The sequence below is a fragment of the Equus asinus genome, chromosome 4, assembly GCF_041296235.1.
Source record: "Equus asinus isolate D_3611 breed Donkey chromosome 4, EquAss-T2T_v2, whole genome shotgun sequence".
NCBI lineage: Eukaryota > Metazoa > Chordata > Mammalia > Perissodactyla > Equidae > Equus > Equus asinus.
Window position 1 is genome coordinate 22169095 of NC_091793.1, and position 20547 is coordinate 22189641.

Consider the following 20547-nt stretch of genomic DNA (forward strand, 5'->3'; position numbering starts at 1 on the left):
GACTGGGACCCGTGCTGCCACCTGAGCACATCCAGCCTGCCCTCACAGGTCTCCCGGAGGAGCAGGAGAGACAGAGAGACAACCAGTGTAGCACCCACGCCAGCTCCCCGAGTGTTGACAAGAGGCCGGGCACTGGCCTAAGGCCCTCGAACAAGCCGATCCACTATGCAGCACCCTTATGGTAAAACCGCCATTGTCTCCGTTTATAGATGGGGAAACTGAGGCTCAGAGAGGAGCAGAGACTGGCTCCAGGGGCCCCAGGGAGTTAGTTGCAGAAGCAGGGGCAGAAACTTGATGTCCTGCTCCCAGCTCCGGGTTCCTTCCCCACACCACGCCGCCTTCCTTGCTGTTCTGCACCCCACCCTCTAGAATTCAGAGGGGGTGCTCTGCAACCCCTGCCCCTTTCTTGCAATATTTGACCCGTATTTGAGGATGGATGTCAGGTGTGGCTGAAGAGGAACTTGCAGCAGCCGTGGGAACTGGGTTCAAGCTTTCACTCTGCTATCAAGATGCTGTGTGACTTGGGCAAGGCCCCCAACCTCTCTGGTTCCAGCTTCCTCATTGGTCAGCCAGAAGGCTGGACCAGATGCTTTTGAAGGGCTCTTGGCAGGGGCTGTATCTTAGGGCAGCTCCGGAGAGTGTGGGGTGGCTCAGGGTGGGCTCCCTGGGGGAAGTACAAGGCTTGGGGGAGGATGGCTGCAGCCTACAGGTCACTTTCCAGGGGACACTGGAGATTTGTCCCCCTCCCCACCAGCTCTGGCTCGGCTTATCATCCACTTGTCTTGGGCGGCTCTTCCGAGTGGCATCTCGGGTTTCAGCTCAGAATCTGTGATACTGGGGTCGTGGGAGACGCGGGGGCAGGTGGGTGGCCCGCTGCTAGCAGAGCTGTGGGCAACCCGTCTCTCCCGGGTTATCTCTGGGCTGGGATAGGCTGGAAAGTGAGAAGCTGCCTTATCTCCTCCACTTCCCTCCGGAGACAGGGCTGCCTCAAAGCCCTCTTGTTCGGCCCCCCATGCCCACTGGCCCCCTGGGAGGTGGGGGCACCAGTGCAGCACTGAGGCTGTGGGGGGGCAGCAAGAAGTGAGACCCAGTGGACCGAGCACCAGGCGGGGGCAAGGGGCCACAAGGGTTTCAAACCCCCCATTCACTCCCTCACCATACACTTGAACACCTACTGTGTGCCAGAGCAGAGGTGAGATTTAAACTAGTTCACACCCAGTGTGGCCCAGGCCCTGGCCAGTCAGGTGACCAGGGAGCGCAGGTCCAGGGATCCCCTGCTGGGCCAGGTGGCTCATGAGGAGGACTGGGGGCTCCGGGGGGGGGCCAGGCAGCATGGGGGGCATTGGAGGCCTGGAGCCGAGGCTGGTTACCGGGTGACATGCAAGGCCTCCCAGAGACCCACACCTGCAGGGCCACGGTGTGGACCGGGGGCAGAGCGCCCCCTCGGTGGGTGTGGCCTTGCGCTCCGTGTGTAAGTGGGTCTGGGGGTGGCTTGTTCTGCACAGGCAGCTGAGCTGGAAGCTCGCCCCTCTGTGTCCGTGGCTGCACACTGTGCTGGCGCAAATTAGGGGGACCTGACGAAATTGCTGCTGTGTGACTATTTTCGACAAAAAGAGCCATTTCCGTGGAACTCGTGACCATGTCCCCTCGCAGGGCAAAAGGGACTTTGTGGATGTCATTAAGTTCAGGATCTTGAGGTGGGAGGTTTGCCTGGATTATCCGGGCGGGCCTGGTGTCATCACAAGGGTCTTTCTCAGAGGCAGACAAACTGACCTGTACACTTAAAAACAAAGGGTAAAATGGCAAAAGTTGTGTTAGATATATTTTCCTACAATTTTAGAAAATTAATAACGTAATAAACCCCAAATCATTACACTGCACACTTTAAATGGGTGAATTGTATGGTACGTGAATTATATCTCAATAAAACTGTTAAAAAAAAACCAAAACAAATGGAGGGACATTCTACAAAATAGCGTTCCTGAGAAGCGTCCGGGTCAGGAAAGACCGAGGGACATCACGGATGGGAGGGACTAAGGTGACACGGAGACCAAACGCACGTGGGATCACGGACGGATTCTGGAACAGGGAAAGGACACTGGAGACAAAGCTGGTGACATCCGAATCAGGGTTGTCTCAGCGCTGACGTCTTCTCTGTGGGAAGTGTGGTCCAGTTACGTGAGATGCAGACCGGAGTGGAGTCTGGGTGGAGAGCGTCTGGGAACTCTGAATTATTGTTGTAACTTCTCGAACGCTCAGATGAGTTCTACGTAAAAAGTTTAAAAAAAATAGGAGAGAAGACGGTCAAAGTCAGAGAAGAGGTGTGACGATCAGAAGGAGGGAGACGGGAAGATGTGGGCCTTGAAGACAGAGTTAGAGACCCACGCCGAGGCAGGCGGCTGCCTCTAGAAGCCGGAATGGGCGATGGAGCGGACTCTCCCCGGAGCCTCTGGAAGGAGCGCAGCCCCGCCGACACCTGCATCTCCAAAGCCACGAGATAAAAACTCTGTGCTGTCGCCACCTTTGCGTGAATTGGTCACAGCAGCTCCAGGAAACTCACCCAGAAGGCCGGGCGGTAATAAAGATACTGGCACCAACGCGAGCGCTTAGAAGGGGCACAGCTGTGGCCTGACGTGCTCGACCTGCGAGAACTCAGCGGGTCCCCACACAGCCCCTGCAGAGGGGGCTTATTGTTCCCATGTTACAGAGGAGGAAACTAAGGCACAGAGAGGTTAAGGAACTTGCCCGAGGCCACGCAACTGGAAGCGGCAGAGCAGGATTCTCACCCAGGCGGGTGGCTGAGTGTGTGCGTGGAGCCGCTGCCCTCGCTGCCCGGCCCCAACCTGTGTGTGAATTCTGACCCCACCTGGTCGGTGTGAGACCCTTTACACAAAGGACTTGGCTAATTTCACAACTACTCTATGGGGTAGATGTTCTCGTCATTCTCCGTTTCATAGGTGGGGAAACTGAGACCCACCTATGTGAGATGGCGGTGCTTGCCCAAAGTCACACGGACAAGGCTAGGGAGTGTGCCCCAAAGATGCTGCGCCTCCAGCTGGGGCCTGGGACGCCCTCCTGCCCCCAGGCCACATTCCCTGGGCTCCCTGAATGGGAATGGCATCTTCATCAGATGTCCCCACACCCCTGCACGCCAGAGGCTGAGGGACATCCCGGCCCCATTGTTCGGGCCAGGAAGCCACCCCTCCCTTGACGGCCAGAGGAGGCGGTCTCTGGGGGGCAAGTTCCTTTCCAGAGCCTTGAACACCGGTGGTTGGGGCTAGGACAGAAGACACGCTGGCCCTTTAAGGGCAGGGGCTGGAGTGGGGGCTGCTCACCCACGGTCACCCGTCACCAAGTTTATTCTCATCAGAAACCCTTCCTGGCGGGGGGTGGTGGACCCAGGACCAAGGGCAGCTGGTGACAGCCATGGAGGTGGGGGGTAAGGGGCTCTTGTTTAAGGCATGTCCTCCTCCCTCTCTGGGCTCAGCTTCCTCAGCTGTAACGTGGGAGAGTGGGGCCGGGTTCTGCGGCCCCTGACCTGTGGTTTGATCCCCTGTTCATTCACGACAATAGAGTGGACACCCACTGCGGCGTCCACGCCAGGTCTGTCCCACTTAGGTCTCACGATGACCGGGAGCGAAGCATGCCATGACAGCCTGGTTTAGAGGTGAGGAAACTGAGGCACAGAGAGGTTATGGAATGCCTAAGGTCACCCAGCCAGTGAGCATATGCATACGCCCGGGGTTCAGGCTCCCTGGGCTGCCCAAGGCCCCCAGCTGCATCTGCTGTCCTGCCGTCACTGCACGCTCCCCTTTCCCTCCTAACCCGCACCGAGCTGGGGGGCAGCAGCTGGATCAGGGACGAGGGCTGGGGACCCAGGATCTCTGGATATGTGTGGGCAGGGTTGTGGGAACTTGAGAATGTGGGTGTTGCTGGTGCTCCAGGTCCCATGCCTGCTCTGGGCTGAACCGGGGCTCAGGAGCCAGCTGCAAACCCCTCTCTGCATCAGGCAGGGCTTCCTGGAGGAGGTGGAATCTTAGCAAGAGTAAGCATTAAGCAGGTAAAGGAAGGGGGAGAGGGCATTCTGGGCAGAGGGAACCCCAGTTCAAAGAAATAGGAACTCTCCATCGTGACCTTTCACCTCCAGCTGCCAGGCTTGTTTTCTCAATGCTGCTTCCTGGACCTGTGCTGTCCTGGGACCCCTCTGAGCTTCTTTTGGCTGAGGCAGGGCCGTCTGTCCACCTGCGGGGCCTTCCTGTACCTGCTGGCTTCCCCACTGGACTGTCAGCCAGGTGTGAAGAGCCTGGACTCAGGGGCCCAGTGCCCTGTTCAAACGCTGCCTCGTTCCCTGCAGCTCCATCACCAAGACCGAGTGACTGCACCTCCGGTTGTCTCCATGTTGCTATTGTCACCATTCTCGTTACTGAGTCCCTCCAGCCAGTCACAACCACGAGGGGCCCGCGGACTGAATGTGTGCGGGAAGGAGGACCCGGGAGCTGAGCACAGTGGGGGCGAGGCATTTCGGCTGAGCAGCAGTCCCCGGGGACCACCTGGGAATCGAGCTCAGCAGGGCCAGGTCAGCAGCCTGCTTGGGAGAAGCCAGGAACCCAGACTCTTGTGAAGTGTCCCAATTTTTAAGGGAAGGCCGAGTCGTAGAAAATAGTTTGGGGTCAAGGCAAACCAGGCTAGACGCTGCTCTCGGGGCTGTCACAGGTGGCCCTCTGCTTCTCAATTCTGCTGGGGACTCTGACATGCAAATGAGCCCCCCAATTTGCATATGGACAAATGCAAAGGTGGGTGGGAATGCCCCTGTCCTTCCTGTTGGCTCCTTCGGGATGGAAACGCCTTGAGGGCAGCGGGTTTTGCCTGTTTTGTTCACTGTGCCTGGCACACAGTAGGTGCACTTTATCTGTTGAATGAATGAATGAGGGGCACATGATGATGGGGGTAGATGAGGTACAGAGGAGGGGTTTCGGGCATCGGCTGAGTGACCTCTGTCACCTCTGGGCCCTCTCTGCTCATCTGTAGAATGGGCGTGGCCCGGGTCTTTCGGACAGCAAGCCAGAAACCTGCATGAGTCACTGCCCCAGCAATTCCATTCCAGCCAAGGAGATAGCCCTTCAAACGGAAAAAGGAAAGCTTTCTGCACACAGATCTACCAAAATATATTATTTGTAATGTTGAAAGCTGGAAATAACAGAGATGTCCAACAATAAGAGAATGGCTAAATAAACTATGGAACTTCCACTTGACCAAATATTAGGCAGCCAATAAAAATGAGGTTCAGAGAAGAGGAAAAAGAGAGGGGGTTACGGAGAGCGACATCAGCAGAGCCGTGCCCGCGACAGAACGGGAAGGCAAAAAGGCAGGATACCACCGTTTTGTTTTTTCATTTAATATACAGTATGATCTCAGCCATGTTTAAAAAAAGTCCCAAACAAAAAACTATGGAAGGAAATACATCAAACCTTAACAATGATCGTCTTTGGGTGGTGGGGCTGTGGGTGGCGATTTTTCTTCCTTATTTTGACTTTTCTGCATTTTTCAGATTTTCATAAGTGAACACGTATTGTTGCTTTTATAGTGAAGACATGAAAAGTGAAAAAAAATTAGAATTCGGGAGTGGCAGTCGATGCTGCATAAGGTCTGCCCGGGTCTCTGAGAGGGAAGGTCAAACTCTCCTCCGAGGCTTCAAGGAAGGTTCTGGGCTTGGGTTGGCAGCCCGAATGTCAGAACCAGGCTGCCCGTGTGACCCCGGGCAAATCGCTCCATCCTTTTGGGCCTCAGTGGGCTCACTTGTCAAATGGGGCCTGGTCCCCCACTTCACAGGGGTGTAGCGAGAACAGGACAAGATCATGGCTTTATAAGGCCTTCGGGAACCCCGACAGAAGGGACGTAAATGGTGCCATTGTCATCAGTTCCTGGGAAGGCCAGTCTGCTTTCAGACACCTGGGGCAGCTGTCAGCATCCTCAGCAGGGAGCCCCCAGGAGTATTTTTGGCCCTGGCGGTACAGATGTTCCTGACTCACTTTGGAAGGTAGAACGAGGGTGGTTTCCAGAACTATGCCTGGGGGTCAGAGTCCTGGGTTCTGATCCCAGCCCTTCCCCCACTGCTGTGTGACTCGGGGAGAGTCACTCAGCCATCCTGGCCTCAGCTTCGCCTATGCCCTGGGCTCTGGACACAGAGCTCACCAAGATTCTGAAACTCTCTCTGTTTGAATGAGGCCGCCTCACCCAGGCCCTTAGGGGCAGGCACCCAGGAGTGTGAGGGGCAGCCCCTTTCCGTGGGGGTCCCCGGAACCTCCAGGGGGGCTTGTGAGCTCACCTCCAGCACATCCTTCCCCGGGAGGGCGTGGGAGTGTGGGGGTTGGAGGAACATGTCCCAGTGGGTCTCTGGAAGCCCAGCTCCATGATGGGGGGATCACCCTCAGTTTCCCTCAGCACCCTCCATCACATTTGACCCCCCCCCCGCCACCGTGGGTCCAGTGGTGGGGGACAGTGGGGGCTGCTGTGGGGCGGGCAGTGTGTGTACACGTGGCCTGCACGCTCCCAGCCTGTCCTTGGTGCCATGAGGAGCCTCAGAACCTCAGTCCTGACCACTCCCAGCGTCCCCCATGACACGCAGATCTGTCCTACCCCTGTAGATGCAGATCAAGGAGCTCAGGCCCAATTAGGGTCTGATTAACCATGCAGTTAATGCTTGACCTGTGCTCCCCCCAGGCTGGGCTTGCTGCAGGAGCCGCCGCAGCGAATCTTCAGAACCATTCTGTGAGACAGGCCATGATGCTCTTCAGCACTTAGAGATGGGGAAACAGGCTCAGCAAGGTGAAGAAACTCTCCCGAGGCCACACAGCTGACAAGGGGACAGGGCCAGGATTTGAACCCAGGCTGTCTGGCTCAAGTCCACACTCATGACTGCGATGTTTTGAGATCATTTAACCTCTTCCAGCTGCTGCTTTGGCAAATAAGAAACAGCTCTGCACAGGTCAATGGCTTCCCAAGGTCACACAGTGAATGAGTGCAGAGCCCAGCCATGCGCCAGACCCCTGAATTTGGGGAATGGGTTCTTTGCACGTGAACACGAGTGGGTCTGTCTGTCGTGTCATCCCTGGCTTCTGCGCCCAGCACAGTGCTCAGCACACAGGCCAGTGGATAACAGGCTGATTGGACCTGCATAACTTCCCTGTTCATTCATTCATTCATTCATTTATCCATCCATCTACTAAGATCCTTCTTGGTGCCAAGGCCTATGCCCAGCCTCGGGGGATAGAGATGAGCACAAGACCCATCTTCTGATTACAGCCCAGGGATTTCCAGGAAAAGGCAACCGCCGAGTTTTGGTCAGAGGGAGGAGGGCAGAAAGGGCGTGAAGGGCCCGGGGAATAGCTGATGCACTTGGGGAAGCCCCATGGTTTCTGGGAGTGTTGGCAAAAGGGAAGGAGAGGAGGCCACCATGGTCTGACACTGTCGGGGCCAGTGGGTGGCTGAGGGGTGGGAGGCAGGCGGGGAGTGCAACGGGAGGCAGCCACAGGCTGAGGGTCACCGCTTTGTCCACTGCCGTCCTCTCTGGAGTCTGAGACCCTCTCCCCGATGAGGGAGTGGAGGGAGGGGGGACGCAGTTTAGGAAATGATGCCATCCCTGCCTTCTTTGGTCACAAGTGGAAGGGGAAGTGGGAGCTGGGGGCTGGGGCTGGGTGGGGCTGAGGTCACAAGGCGGGAGGGGTGGTGGCAGAGCAGCACCCCAGCTCAGGCCTGGTGGGGGCCAGTTCTGCAAGTGTTAGTCCCTCAGAGGTGGGAAGAAGAGAGGGAAGTGGACCCAGCACCCGGGCTTCTCTGACCTCATCTCCCACTGCTCACTTCCTCATGCACTTCCCACCGGCCTTGTTGCTGTTTCTCTAATGTATCCAGCTCATCCCTGCCTCAGGGCCTTGGCACCTGCTGCTCCTTCTGCCTGAAATGGCTCTCTTCTTTTAGCTATTCATCTCTTCAAATGTCACCTTCTCAGAGAAGTCTCCTGACCCTTCCAAACAGCACTGCCTCCTCCCCATCCATCTCCTCTGTCTCCTAAGACACATGATTGTTCATTTTGCCCCCATCACTGCCTCATTAACTGCCCGATTGCTCACTGTTCATTGTCTGGTCCCCCTCTCAGGACACAAACTCCATGAGGACAGGGTGTTGGCCTGTCTTGTTCATCCCTGAATCCCCAGCTCCAACCACAGTGCCTGGCCCACAGTGGATCCTCAACAGCATGGCAGTGAGCACTCGCCACGTGCAGGCATGTCCCACAGGCAGTGACCGTTTATTCTGAAAGTCCTTTGGGCAGGCCCAGTCCTTGATTGCTGGGGCCTGACGCTGAATCAGTCTGGGATCCTTAAGGGAAATACACACGATTAGGAGCGTGAAAGAGGAATGGGGCCTTGGAAGGGGCCGTGCCGGTGAGGGCCTTGGGGGTGGGGATTGTCCCCATGGTGGATGTGAGGAAACTGAGGCACAGAGAGGTTAAGTAACTTGCCACTTGGCTTGCAAGTGGCAACCCTGGGATTTGAATCCAGGAAGTCCGGATTCAAAGACCCTGGAAGGCTTGGATGCTATCAAGCTTTTGCTCAGTCAATATTTATTGAATCCGTGGATGACTGGTTAGCCCTGGATAAATGACGACCTTACCCGGGCCTCAGTTTCCTCATTTGGAGCATGAGGACGGACACTGAACAGACAGGAGGGCAGCCCAATTCGAGAAGCTCCACACCCCATCTCTTACCCTCTCACCCCCCAGGGTTTCAGTCGAGAGCAAGGGTTCTGGAGTCATTCATTCATTCATTCATTCATTCGACATCTGAAACCCTGCTACGTGCCAGGCCCTGCACTAGGCGCTGAGGGTAAAGCAGGAAAAAGGAAGTCGCTGTTGGAGGCAGACAGAAAAAATTGAGATGCAACTGACCATCATCATTAGGAGGTGGGAATTCAATGAAGAAAAATAAAGCAAGGGGAGAATGGGGAGTTCCTGGGGGAGGGTGGTTAGGGGGGCTTCACTGAGTAGGTGACATTTGAACTGAGAGCTGAAAGGGTGCGGGAGCCAGGCAGACGCCTGGGGGAAAGGAAATCCTGGGCAGAAGGAATAGCGAGGACGATGGCTCTGAGGAAGGGACGTGCTTGACGAGTTTGGAGAAACAGCTGGAGCAGAGTAAGGGATGCGTGGGGGAGCAGAGGTCAGAGAGGTCGTGGGGGCAGGTCGGATAGGGCCTGCGGGTTGCTGTCAGGGCTTGTGAGTGATGGAAGCCCCTGCAGGGCTTTGAGGAGCGGTGTCTCTGTGCCCTAGGCTTGCTCTGGCGGCCATGTGGAGAGCAGCCTGCAGGGCCGAGGGCAGGAGCGGGACCCCAGGTGAGAGGCTGCTGCGGACGTCAAGGCAGAGACGCGGGTGGCCCAGATGGTGGTGGGTGAAAATGAGAGAAAAAGTGGATTCTGGATTATTTTGCACATCAGTCCAACAGGATTTGCAACAGGTTGTGTTCCAAGTAGCCACTGCAGCTTAACAAACTGACCCAAAACTTAGGAGCTTAAAACAACAAGAACCATTTTATTATTTCTCCTGGTTTCTGTGGGCAGGGACTCGGGACAGGCGTGTAGCTGGGAGGTCTGGCCGGGGGGTCCCTCGGGCAGGTGTGGCCAGGGGCTGGAGCTGGAACAGCAGGCAGGAGCATGGGGGCTGCCTGCGTCCTCCCCCTCTCCCCGTACTCCAGGGCCTCGCCTGGCCTCTGTGTGGGCTGCTTGGGCTTCCTCACAGCAAGGCGGCTCAGAGCATTGCAGGCGAGCGTCCCAGAGAGCCGAGCAGAAGCCACGCTGCATTGTCTGCCCCAGCTCAGAAGAGAGAGCATTGCTCCTGCGAGTCCAAGCCCACGGGGAATGGAGGAGAGGGAGCCCGGGAGGCTGTGTCTCCTCGGGAGGGGCGGCGATGCTGCGCTGTGAGAGGAACACGTGGGACGGGAGACGGCACTGCCAGCCTCTCTGAGAACCCGACCTGTCACCCATTGAGAAAGCCGAATTTGAGCGCTGTCACCGTGTGATATGACCGAATCATTCAGCCTCTCCACGCCTCCGTTTCCTCACTTGTGAGAGGGGGCGGACAGCAGCGACATCCTCCGGTTGGGATTCCACACGAGCCCGCTCCCCCCACATCTCGCCAACCTCTCTGCCCTGCCGCCTGGAGGGGTCCCTCCACGGAGGAGGCGGGAACAAAGGCCTGAGTGGCTGCCCTCATGGCGTCTGCTCACTGTGCCATCTGCCCGGGCCTGGGCTGCCCTCCTGTCTGTGTGTGCACCTGTGCGTACTCATGTGCCTGCGAGCACCTTTCTCTCCGGAGCTCTTGCTGCAGGAGGGGCACCTCAGCCTGCAGCCAGCGCTCCAGCGGGAACCTGGCCTCGTCTGCCAGGGCCAGATGCTCACCTAGTCCTGAGGATTCCTCTCAAACCTACCTTTTTTTTTTTTTAATTATATCACTTATTTTTTTGGTGAGGAAGATTGGCCCTGAGCTAACGTCTGTTGCCAATCTTCCTCTTTTTTTTCCCCCCAAAGCCCGCCAGTACATAGTTGTATATTCTAGCTGTGGGTCCTTCTAGTTGTGGCATGTGGGACACCGCCTCAGCGTGGCCTGATGAATGGTGCCATGTCCGCACCCAGGATCTGAGCCAGCGAACCCGGGGCCACTGAAGCAATTTGGCCACAGGGCCAGCCCCTCAAATCCACTTCTCAGGGTGGCCCCCCTCATCTTTCCGGGGCTAGACCTGTCACTGTCATCTCCATCCTGCCAGGTCCTTGATCCTCCTCGGCCCTCCTCTCCACGCCAGTGTGGCAGCCCGAGCGACCTCCTCAGATGCAGGGGTGACCACATCTCTCTCTGGCTTCCGTGGAATTCCGGAAAGGGCAACATTAGCACCAGAGGGCAGCCCAGTGGCTGTCCAGGGCTAGGGGGACGGGGCAGGGGTTCGCCAGGAAGAGGCGTGCAGGAACTTTCAAGGCAATGAGAATGTTCCACATCCTGGTTGAGGTGGTTACATGACTACCCGTCTGAGGTTTGACAACTGGCGGCTTTCACTGTGTGTACTTTACATTATGACAAAGCTGGCGACAAACCTTCCCGCCCCTCACCCACCCCATGCTTGTGGAGCGCTCCCGTGTGCCCGGTGCTGCACTAGACCCTGGGGCACAGCAGCGGACAAGACACACACAATCTCCTCCCTGGTGGGTGGGAAGACGCAGAGTGGTGACCACAGGAGATGCTCAGCCCCCTGCAGGGGAAGCAGAGCCACCCAGGAGACAGCAGAGACGGAGCCCATTTCAAGGCCCTGGGCGGCCTGTCCCCTCTCCACTGCCCCCTCCCAGAGGTCTCCCTTCGAGGCTGTTCCCCAGCAGCTGGGGTGGGGCCAGGCTCTGGGAGACGGGGCCCTGGTGGCCTGTGCTTCCCATTCCACTGGGAGGAGACAGGGACACACCTGTGCTCCCACCTCCATGGGGGGTGAGGGGATACAGCTGTTCCTTGTGAGCCTGCCCTGGGCACACACACGCCCAGACCTGGGAATACACCTTCCCCTAGACGCTGGCGCACACACATGAGCACTGGACTCTGGCCCGAGCGCAGATCCACAGCCCGACTTTGCCGCCCGCTCTCTTTCACACACATCCAATGGCTTCCACACTCTCTGGGAGCACAACCTCAGGGCATGAACACATGCAGCCTGGTGCACAAGCACACATGCACAGACATGCACGCCCACATGTACCTCTCGGCTCTGCGCACACGTGCTAAGAGCTGATGCATACTGAGCACTCACTTTATGTATTGATCTCAACCTGCCCAACAGCCCTGTGACACAGGTTCCAGCATGACCCCATCTTACAGATGGGGAGTGGAGGCGCCGAGGGGACAGTTACCGCGCCCTCAGTCTGAGACTGACAGCAGAGAGCCAGGATTCTTCAATCAGGCCGTCTGGCTCTGCGGTCTGGTGTTGGTCGCTCTCCATAGAGGCCACTAGATGTTGGGGACACCTGTTACCAGTGTCCCCTGCTCATCAGGAGGCCTGTGCCCACGTGTGCACAGCACTCCAGCTTTTGCAAAGCCCTGTCCCACGCTGCGCCGGGAATAGGGTGGGTCAATCTCCCCTTTTACAGACAAGGCAATCCAGGGACAAAAGACAGTCCTGGTCTTCCTCAAGGTCACGCAGGGGTTGATGGCAGAAGCAGGACCAGATCCCATGTCCCTGACTCCAGGGCCATAGATTTGGCCCCACCCTCTCAGAGTGTTGACCGCTGGTCATCGCCAGGTGCGCTGTCCTCTTGCTGTACAGACTTGGGAATTTTCTGGAGAGCTGTGAGCAAGGGGAGGCGTGAGGGACAACAGAGCATCATGGGTGCCGGGCGAGGAGGCACAATGTCCAGCCTGGCCTGGGGGACTGTGGGAGTCAGCCACGCCTCTGAGAGGTCAGGTCCTGGGTCCTGCAGCCACTCTTGGGACCAGCCCCTGCGTGGGCCTGAGCACAGCAGGTGCGCCTCATCTGTGCCTGTCTGATGGGGGTGGCTCGTTCCAGCTGGGGGACAGGGACTACGGAGGACTCTGGAATCTGGACCCCCTGAGGGAGAGCAGGGTCGAGGCCAAGGGCGAGAGGAGCCCGTGCCCCCGGCGGCACCTGTCTGGGGTGGGAGTGCCTGCCCAGGAAGCGTGGCTCCCAGCCCATCCTCGCTCTCTCTGTCCTCTGCGGGAGGTGCCTCAGGCAGGCATTGTTCGCAGGTTTAAAAATAAAGGCATCTTGGCCTGATCCCTGCTGGCGGAGGGGAGGCGGGGTGGCCCTGCCACAGGCCTGAAGGGCATCTGGCTGGAGAAGGAGGCCTCACCCAGCTCCACCGCCAGCCTAGCTGGGAGCGTGGGGTGTCCCGAGAATGGCCAGCACCGCAGTGTCTCCTGCTGTGAGAGGGGCTGGCAGGCGGTGTCTGGGTGCTGGCTGCCCTCTCCTCACTCCAGCAGCTCCAAATTGCCCTTGGCTTTCACTGGCACAACCTGGGGCCACCGGGGGGTGGCAGGGGACATGAGCTCTCGCTAGTACCCTCCTTCCCCCACCAGCTGACGATGCTAACAATAACAGCTGTGTCCCAACAGCCCCGGTGGGGAAGGCGCTGTTATTATTACCATCAGACAAATGAAGAAATCAAGGCTCAGAGAGGGTTGGTAACTTGGCCAAGGCCACGCAAGGTCAAGGGATGAGCCACAGCTCAAACCAAGGTCTGTCTGGCTCCTGAGCCAGGATCCTAGCCAGGATCCTTACCAGGATCCCCAGTGTCCCCGGCTCCTGTCCCGGGCCCTCCCCCTGGCCGGCAGAGGGAAGGAGCTTTCTACTTCCCCTGCATGACCAGGGACAGGGGAACTGAGCAGGAGCGGGGAGAGGAGGAGGGAGCCCACAGATGAGGAGCTGGAAGGGCCAGGGCCGGGAGCGGCCTGGTGTCACCCTGTTACATGCTCGCACCACGCCCTTGCGGCAGCGGGATAGCCTCCATGCTGTAAATGAGGAAACTGAGGCCCAGAGAAGCGGTCACTGTCCAGACGGGATTTGAACCCAGATCGGCCTTCATCTAAAGCTCTTTTCCTCACCCTCAGTGTCTGCAGGGTCAACAGGAATCACAACACAGAGCGCTAGCTCCCCGACTCCACAGGGTTCAAGTGTGAGCGAGAGGCACTGAAAGCGTGGAGGGTACAGGAAGAGTGAGACGGGGACGCTGTTGCTAGGGACCCAGCTCCCCGCTCCTGGAGGGACGGTAAGTCGAGGGAGCAGGCCAGCAGTCCAGGGAGCCGGGGGCAGCTCCGGGACTGGCCGTCCCTCACCTGAGAGGCGGCAGGCACAGCCCCTGTGGCTGCCAGCCGCCCCATTCCAGACGAGATCCAGTGATCCCCCGTCCGCCCCCGAGGCCTCTGCCGAGGTTGGCAAACTGGTGCTGGCACCGGAAAGCGACATTCCAGAGGCCCCCCACAAGTCCCTGCCAACCCCGGATTCTTGGCAGAGCAGGAGAGCAGGGGCTTCTGGGAGACACAGGGCAGAGGCATGGGGGAGAGGGTTGCGGTTTGGGAGGGGGCGAGGGGCCGACGAGCTGGAACACCTGTCTTCAGAATGGGGGAGGAGCCAGGCTCCAGACGTGGCAGACCCCCACTCATCCCGCAAGGATTGTGCATGTCTGGCCTGCTCACCCTGACCCCAACAGGAGCCTGGGCAGGGCCCACAGCGCAGCCTGCAGATTGAGGGGACTGGGCTGAGGGCAGTGTCTCAGACACGGTGTTCTTGAAAAGACACTTTTCAGGTGGCAAAGTTCCTTTCACTACACACTATAAAAGACTTTCCAGGCAGAGCTCCGACGTGCTGTATGACTTTGGACAAGACACATACCCTCTCTGGGCCTCAGAGATGCATGAGAGACCAAAGCAGGTAAATCTTGAAGGTGTCCTCTAGCAAACAGTGTTTATGATCCTGAGGTGTCATGACTTCAGACTCCTCCCTGCTCTCTGGCTGCCCCATGTCTACAACGCAGCCAAGAGATCCTTTTAAATCTGCAAGTGGGGTCACGGCTCCTCTGCTCATCCCCCGGGGGGAGGGGAATGCCTGGCAGGGGGCATGCCACCCCAGCTTCTGCCCTATCTCGCCCCTGCCGCCTCCTGAGCCCTGCCTTCTCCCTCCCAGGAGTGGTCTCCTGACCTCCTGACTGCCCCAAACCAGACCTGTTTCTTCTCCCCGGGCATCTGCTCCTGCCCCAACTCTGGCCCGAAGGGCTTGCCCCACCCAGATCTTCGGATAGTTCTTTCTGGTCATCCAAGAGTCAGCTCAAACGTCACCTCTCAGAAAGGCCTTCCCTGACCCTTTCTCCAGAAGCCAGGGCCCTCCGCCCCACCTAGGTTTCAAGATCACATCTCTGATTTATTTTCTTCACATGTCACAACCAAAACGATGATCTTGGTCCTTTCGTGTTGACTTGCTGACTGTCCTTCTTCCTCGAGACTGTCCACGCCGGGAGGGCAGGGTCATGCTCTCCCCCGGGCTGGACCCAGGTACAGCAGGCACCCAGTCAGCCTGTTTGAATGGGTGACCCTGAGCCTTGGTGTTTCTTCCAAACGCCCAGGCCCCTGGTGCTCCAGCGTGGCCTTCCTCCCTGGGAGCTCGCCGCTCCCTCCCTCCGAAGCCTCCCCACCAAGGCTGGAGAGAAAGTTCCTAGAGATTCAGCTCTGGGCCCAGCAGCCCAGGGGCTGGGCAAGGCAGGAGGGAGAGAGGACCCATGACCCCTGGTCCCCTCATAGCCTGTTCCCCAAAGCAGGAGAGCAGCCTGGCCCTGGAAACCCCCTGGGTCTGGCTGCTTGAGCAGGCGGTTCCGGGGTGACCTCATCGCCTTGAAAGGAGGGCAGCAGGGGCAGGAAGCAAGGACGAATGAGATGGGCTAAATTTAGAGCGTTTGATTCAGCCCAGGCAGGACAATATTCCTGGAGTCCCCATTGTTCGAGAGGGGCCAGAGGGCAGGCCATCCGTTGAATGGCTGGGTCTGAGCCATGCCAAGCTGTCTGGGCATGCAGGGGTGGGCGGCAGTGGTGGGGTGGCCCCCTCTCTACCCAGGGAGAAGCCAGGCCAAGGGCCATCAGGGCAGAGCCAGGTGCGATGCAGGCTCTGGGGATGCTGCCCTTGGGATTAAAGCCAAAGGAGGATGCCTCGCAGATGAGGAGGGGGCCCTGGGTGGCCCTGCTAAGAACCACTCAGCTGTGCCAGGACAACCATTAGTCTTCCTCCCTACTCTGTCTCTTCCTAGGCCAGGGGTGAGGCTCAGACCCAGAGAGTGAGTCGCTGAAGGCCACATGGATGCCCTGTGTTCCAACTCCCAGCCTGGGTCCGCAGCAACCAGCTGTGCCCCCAGCCCACGGCCCGCCCACCAGGACAGGTGCCGTGGGCCCTCTCCCTGCCAGGCCAGGCAGCCGCAGGGGGACCAGAGCGGGTGGCTCAGCCTGTGCAGGCTCCAGAACCTGTTGCCATGGCAACCCGGGGTCCAGGCCTGCCCTGCTCGGAGGATGAGCCTGAAGCTGAGATTTCCTTGGGTGAGCAGGCAGGGGCTGCGGCTGCCTCCTGACCCCGGGCTGCCGGAGCTGGGGACTGGCCCCCAGCCCAGCCTAGCTGCCTGGGCTGATCACACCGGCTGGGCCAGCGATCCTTGAGGGTGTCCTGTTTCTGCACCCATGCCTCCTGGCCACACTGTGGCCAGGCAGCAAAAGGAGGGTGGAGACTGACCCCGATTCAGGGCCACCCTGGTGGGGGAAGGCTCAGTGGGCCAAGAGCACAGGAACTTCAGCCTCCTGTCTAAGCCCCCCACCCCCCATCCTACTAATCCCAATGGGGCCGGGGGAGCTCCCAGGCCCCCTGCCTCGGAAATGGGGGGAGGGGGCTGAAGTTCCTAACAATCTGCTCTTCCCACTGACCTGTGACAGGCACAGGGAGAGGACCAGAGATGCTCAGAGCGAGGCTCCTGCTCTGCTTCCTCTGCCCAGCTCAGGGAGGGCCTTGGGAATGAAGCCCCCGCCCCCACCCCGCCCCATGTTCCAGGTGAGTACCCCCAGGCTCTGAGCTGGGAAGAGGCCTATCTGAGGCCACACACGGGGCAGCAGCTTCATCCGCCCTCCAGGGTCTGCCCACCGAGCTCCCCAGGCGCCCGCTCTTCCCCTGCAGCCCCACTGCCCTGCCCGGGGTGGCGGCCCGAGGCTGTTTGCTGCTCCCCTGGATTTCACATCGTGACTCATGTTATCATGTTCTCAGGAGCTGAGTAACCACCTGAGTTATTTATACCCTGGCCTAGCAGGCTTCCTTCCCTCGTCCCAGAGCTCGGGCAGGGAGGACGGGATGGGGGCGGGGAGGGACCGGGCAGGGGGGATGCGGACTGGGAGAAGGCAGTTGAGCACCCCCCGTATCCCCACCCTGGGTACCACCGTAAAGCATCCAGAAATAGCCGTGACCATCCCAGCAAACAGGATGGGCCTGGGTCCACGGCCTCGATACACAGGTATTATGATGGTTTGGGGAGGGGGAATTCCTTTCCCCAGCGAGTCACCCGTCTGGAAAAATAAAGAAGGAAAAAGTTGAAATTTTTTCCTTCCATCAAAACAGGAAGGAGCTGGGGGAGGTGGGGGCGGACGGGGAGATGACGGGCAGAGGCCTAGATGCATCCTCTAAACTGCGGTGGTCTTCAGGGAGGGGAAGCCCGCTGACCCACCTGGCCCTGGGTGTCCCCGGTGCCTGGGGGGCATTTTCACCCTCCCTTCCTCCCAGGCCTGCGTGAGTTCGTGGACACACAGAGATCCGTGTCCCCCCCAGCACCCTCTCACACCCGTGTCACACAGACATGCTCGCCCCCACCAGATTCCACATGAAAAAAGATCTCACTCTCGGCAGGGGGACTTGAGGGGGTCTGCCTTCCTGACTCACTTGTTTTGCCCTCCGCTTGAGCACTGTCCTGGGAGTCCCGGGACTTAAGTCCAAACCTGGCTCCATCTCTACCCAGCAGGGTGATCTCAGGGAAGTCACCCACCCTCTCTGGGCCTCGGTTGTCTCATCTGTCATAAGGGTACCGTTGTTCCATTTCCATGCTGCTTCCTTCTGGGGCAAATCATCGGGATGGCCTCGTCCCATGAGGGAATCGTACCACAGCCCCGTTTAGCGAGCGCTGTGTGCTCAGCACTCACATTCAGTCGCTAGATTAACCCCGACCCCAGATGTGGTGGGCTCCAGAATCATCCTCATCCACAGTCCAGAGGGCAGGGATTCACCCAGGGTCACAAGGGTGGGACGGTGGAGGCTGGTCGTGAGTGCTGGGCTCCTCAGCACTGTGCGTCCAAGGAGAAATGACGGAGGTCCCGTCAGAGCCCGGAGGAGGAGGCGACGGAGGAGGAGGAGGAGGAGGAGGGGAGCGGGAGGAAGGCCCAGCTTTCCTGGGACCATGGAGGACAGCTCCGTGGCTGCAGCAGGGTTGTGCCCAGAGGCTGAGGCACATCTGTGCCCAGGGAGCGTTGTGCCCACTGCTGCGGTGAGCACTATTGAGATGATTAGTCGCTCCCATTGGGCTGCCCTCGGTTTGCTTATTGACTTAGATAAGCACTGCCAGAGGGCGTTCATACAGTTGTCTCAGTCTTTCTGTCTGCCTTGCATGGGCCTGCCTCAGCCTGTAAGCCCCTCAAGGGCAAGGGGCTCCAGAGAGGTGAGCGGGCCATGGAACACCCCATTCTCTGTGAGGGCGACCCAGGGCACCACGCGGGCCGCGTCTGCACACCCTCCTCACAACCCGCTTGTGCTGGGACCCCCTTCTACAGATGAGGACATCGAGGGTGCGGACTTGCTCCTCCAAGCCCAGCACTGGACGGCCGGACAGTCCTCCCAGGAGGCACAGCTCTGAAGCCCAGGGCGCTGGTTCAGATCGTCGTGCGGCCACTTCCTGATCCTGTGACTCAGGGAAGTCACGTGACTCTCCAGGACTCAGTTTCCCTGTCTGTATAATAGGGATCCTGTACCCGGCTCTCCCTGGCTGGCCAGCTGGGTCAGGGGTGATGTGTTAGTTCGAGACGTATGAATCCTGGTGTTTGGCCATCTCTGACCCATCCTTCGGATCAGCGCTTCTAAAACCACTGTGCACATGCGTAACGGGGGTCTTCTTAAAGTGCAGACTCGGACTCGGCAGGTCGGAGGTAGGCCTGGCACTGTGCATTCCTAACAGGCCCCCAGGGGAAGCGGCTGCCGCTGGTCCACGGTCCACACTTGGAGGATCAATGGTGTAGATCTGGACCATGAGGAAAACGTAACAACTGTACTGTGTGCTGAGTGCCTGGCTGTGCCAGGCATTGGGCTGGCACCTTTATACCCATCCTCACATCCGATCCTCACAGCAACCCTGCAAGGGAAATGTGGTCATCCTCAGTCTACAATGAGGAAGCTGAGGCTCAGAGAGGTCAATGCCCTGCCCAGGGACACACAGCCAATAAGTGGCACAGCCAGGTGTCAAAGCCAGGCCTGTGAGGCGTCCCCACCAGGGTCCTCGTCCATCCATCCAAACCTTTGCAGAGGCTCACGATCCTTGCCGCCAAGAAGCTCACAGCCCTGGCGGGGACCTAAGATACACCCAGGACACGGAGACATCCTTAGGTGGCCTCCAGGCAGCGGTGGGAAAGGACACCTTGCTACTTTTGGGAACTCACCCGTGAGCAAAGCTCCCCAGAGGGCACATTGGACAACGGAGGAAGTGGGTGGGAGCTGGGTTGGCAACCTGGGACCATGCTGGGAGAGGACAGCATGAGGGGGGTCCACTACTCCTTGTGAACCCCAAACTTGCCCAACTCCCTTCTCTCCTACCCACCTGCTTCCCTCCCTCTCCTACTGAACACACTTCAGAGTCCCCGCCTGGGCTACTTGCCCCCAGCAGAGGACGGCCAGGGGTCCCTGGAGGTGGCAGAACTGAATGTCACCCCATTTCTGTCCCTGACTCGCTGTGTGACATTGGGTAAGTCACATGATGTCTCTGAACCTCAGATGTTCCCTCTGAACACCATGCTTGTACTGTGGGGACAGGTCTTGAAGATAAAGGCCGTGTCAGACCTTCTACCAAAGGGGAGCTTCCCAATGGCGGTGGGACAAGATGGGGACTCGGGGTGGTAGGACGAGGCAAGGGAGAGGAGAGGACAAGGCCGCTCACCTTCCATCTCGAGGGTCCCTGTCCAGTGTCAGCTCAGCCCGGTGGGCAGTGAGAGGAAGCTCCTTTAGCCAGCGGTCGGGCCTAATGCCCACCAGAGGGCCCTCCCCAGACAGGGGCGGAGCTTGGTGAAAATCTGTGGGTGAACTGGGCAGTGGTGTGTTTTCATCTCTGCTGGGTCTGGGAGACGGGTGTCGAGGTCCAAAGAGGGATGCTGGCACCAGGCTGCCCAGGTCCAAACGCCAGCTCTGCCCTGACTGACCCTTGACCTTGCAAAGCTGCTTCAGACGTTGGTTTGCCCCATCTGTAAAACTGGGCTGGTGGGGGGCGGTCACACTCCTCTCTCACGGGCACGTTGTGAGGCTTAACTGAGTTATCAGACCCGAAGGGCTTGGAGCAAGCTGCCGACACAGTGCGGGCCACGTGAACATTCGCTCTTCAGAACATTGACCAAACATTGGTGACTTTGACACTGTGGCTGGCTTCTCATTCTTCTGAGGCCCTCAGGTTCCTTGCAGTCACACACAGCTTCCTCTGGAAAGCCGGTGAGGGTCCGTGTGCGGTACCCCCACCGAGAGGGGCTGCCTGCCACCTGCCTGCCCCCTGTCCCCCTGCCCCCCTCCCCGCCAGAATCCCCAAATCCTCAGAACACAGCAGCAAGGACACCTGACTTGAAAAGGGCTGGCAACCCAGATCCAGTCCTCAGCTTCCAGCCCCGGGGCGGGCGGGTCCTGGGGGCCACCCTCCTCCAGCCCTTCACAGCCGCCTCCACCTAGCTTGTGTAATTTTTTGTGTGCAAAGTGACAGGAA

The 20547-nt window shown here is 58.8% G+C and overlaps 1 long non-coding RNA gene across 4 annotated transcripts; it reads left to right on the forward strand.

Moving 5' to 3' along the window:
• The first annotated feature begins 9592 nt into the window (after positions 1-9592).
• On the forward strand, positions 9593-20333 carry LOC123289518 (uncharacterized). Of its 4 annotated transcripts, XR_011502586.1 has the most exons (6): positions 9593-13800; positions 14327-14462; positions 15029-15079; positions 15826-16108; positions 16496-16610; positions 18368-20333. It is a non-coding gene; the product is annotated as an uncharacterized lncRNA (long non-coding RNA). The 4 variants fall into 4 exon arrangements; XR_011502584.1 differs by lacking the exon at positions 15029-15079; XR_011502587.1 differs by lacking the exon at positions 15029-15079 and having other exon boundaries at positions 15826-15954.
• Positions 20334-20547: the final 214 nt, after the last annotated feature.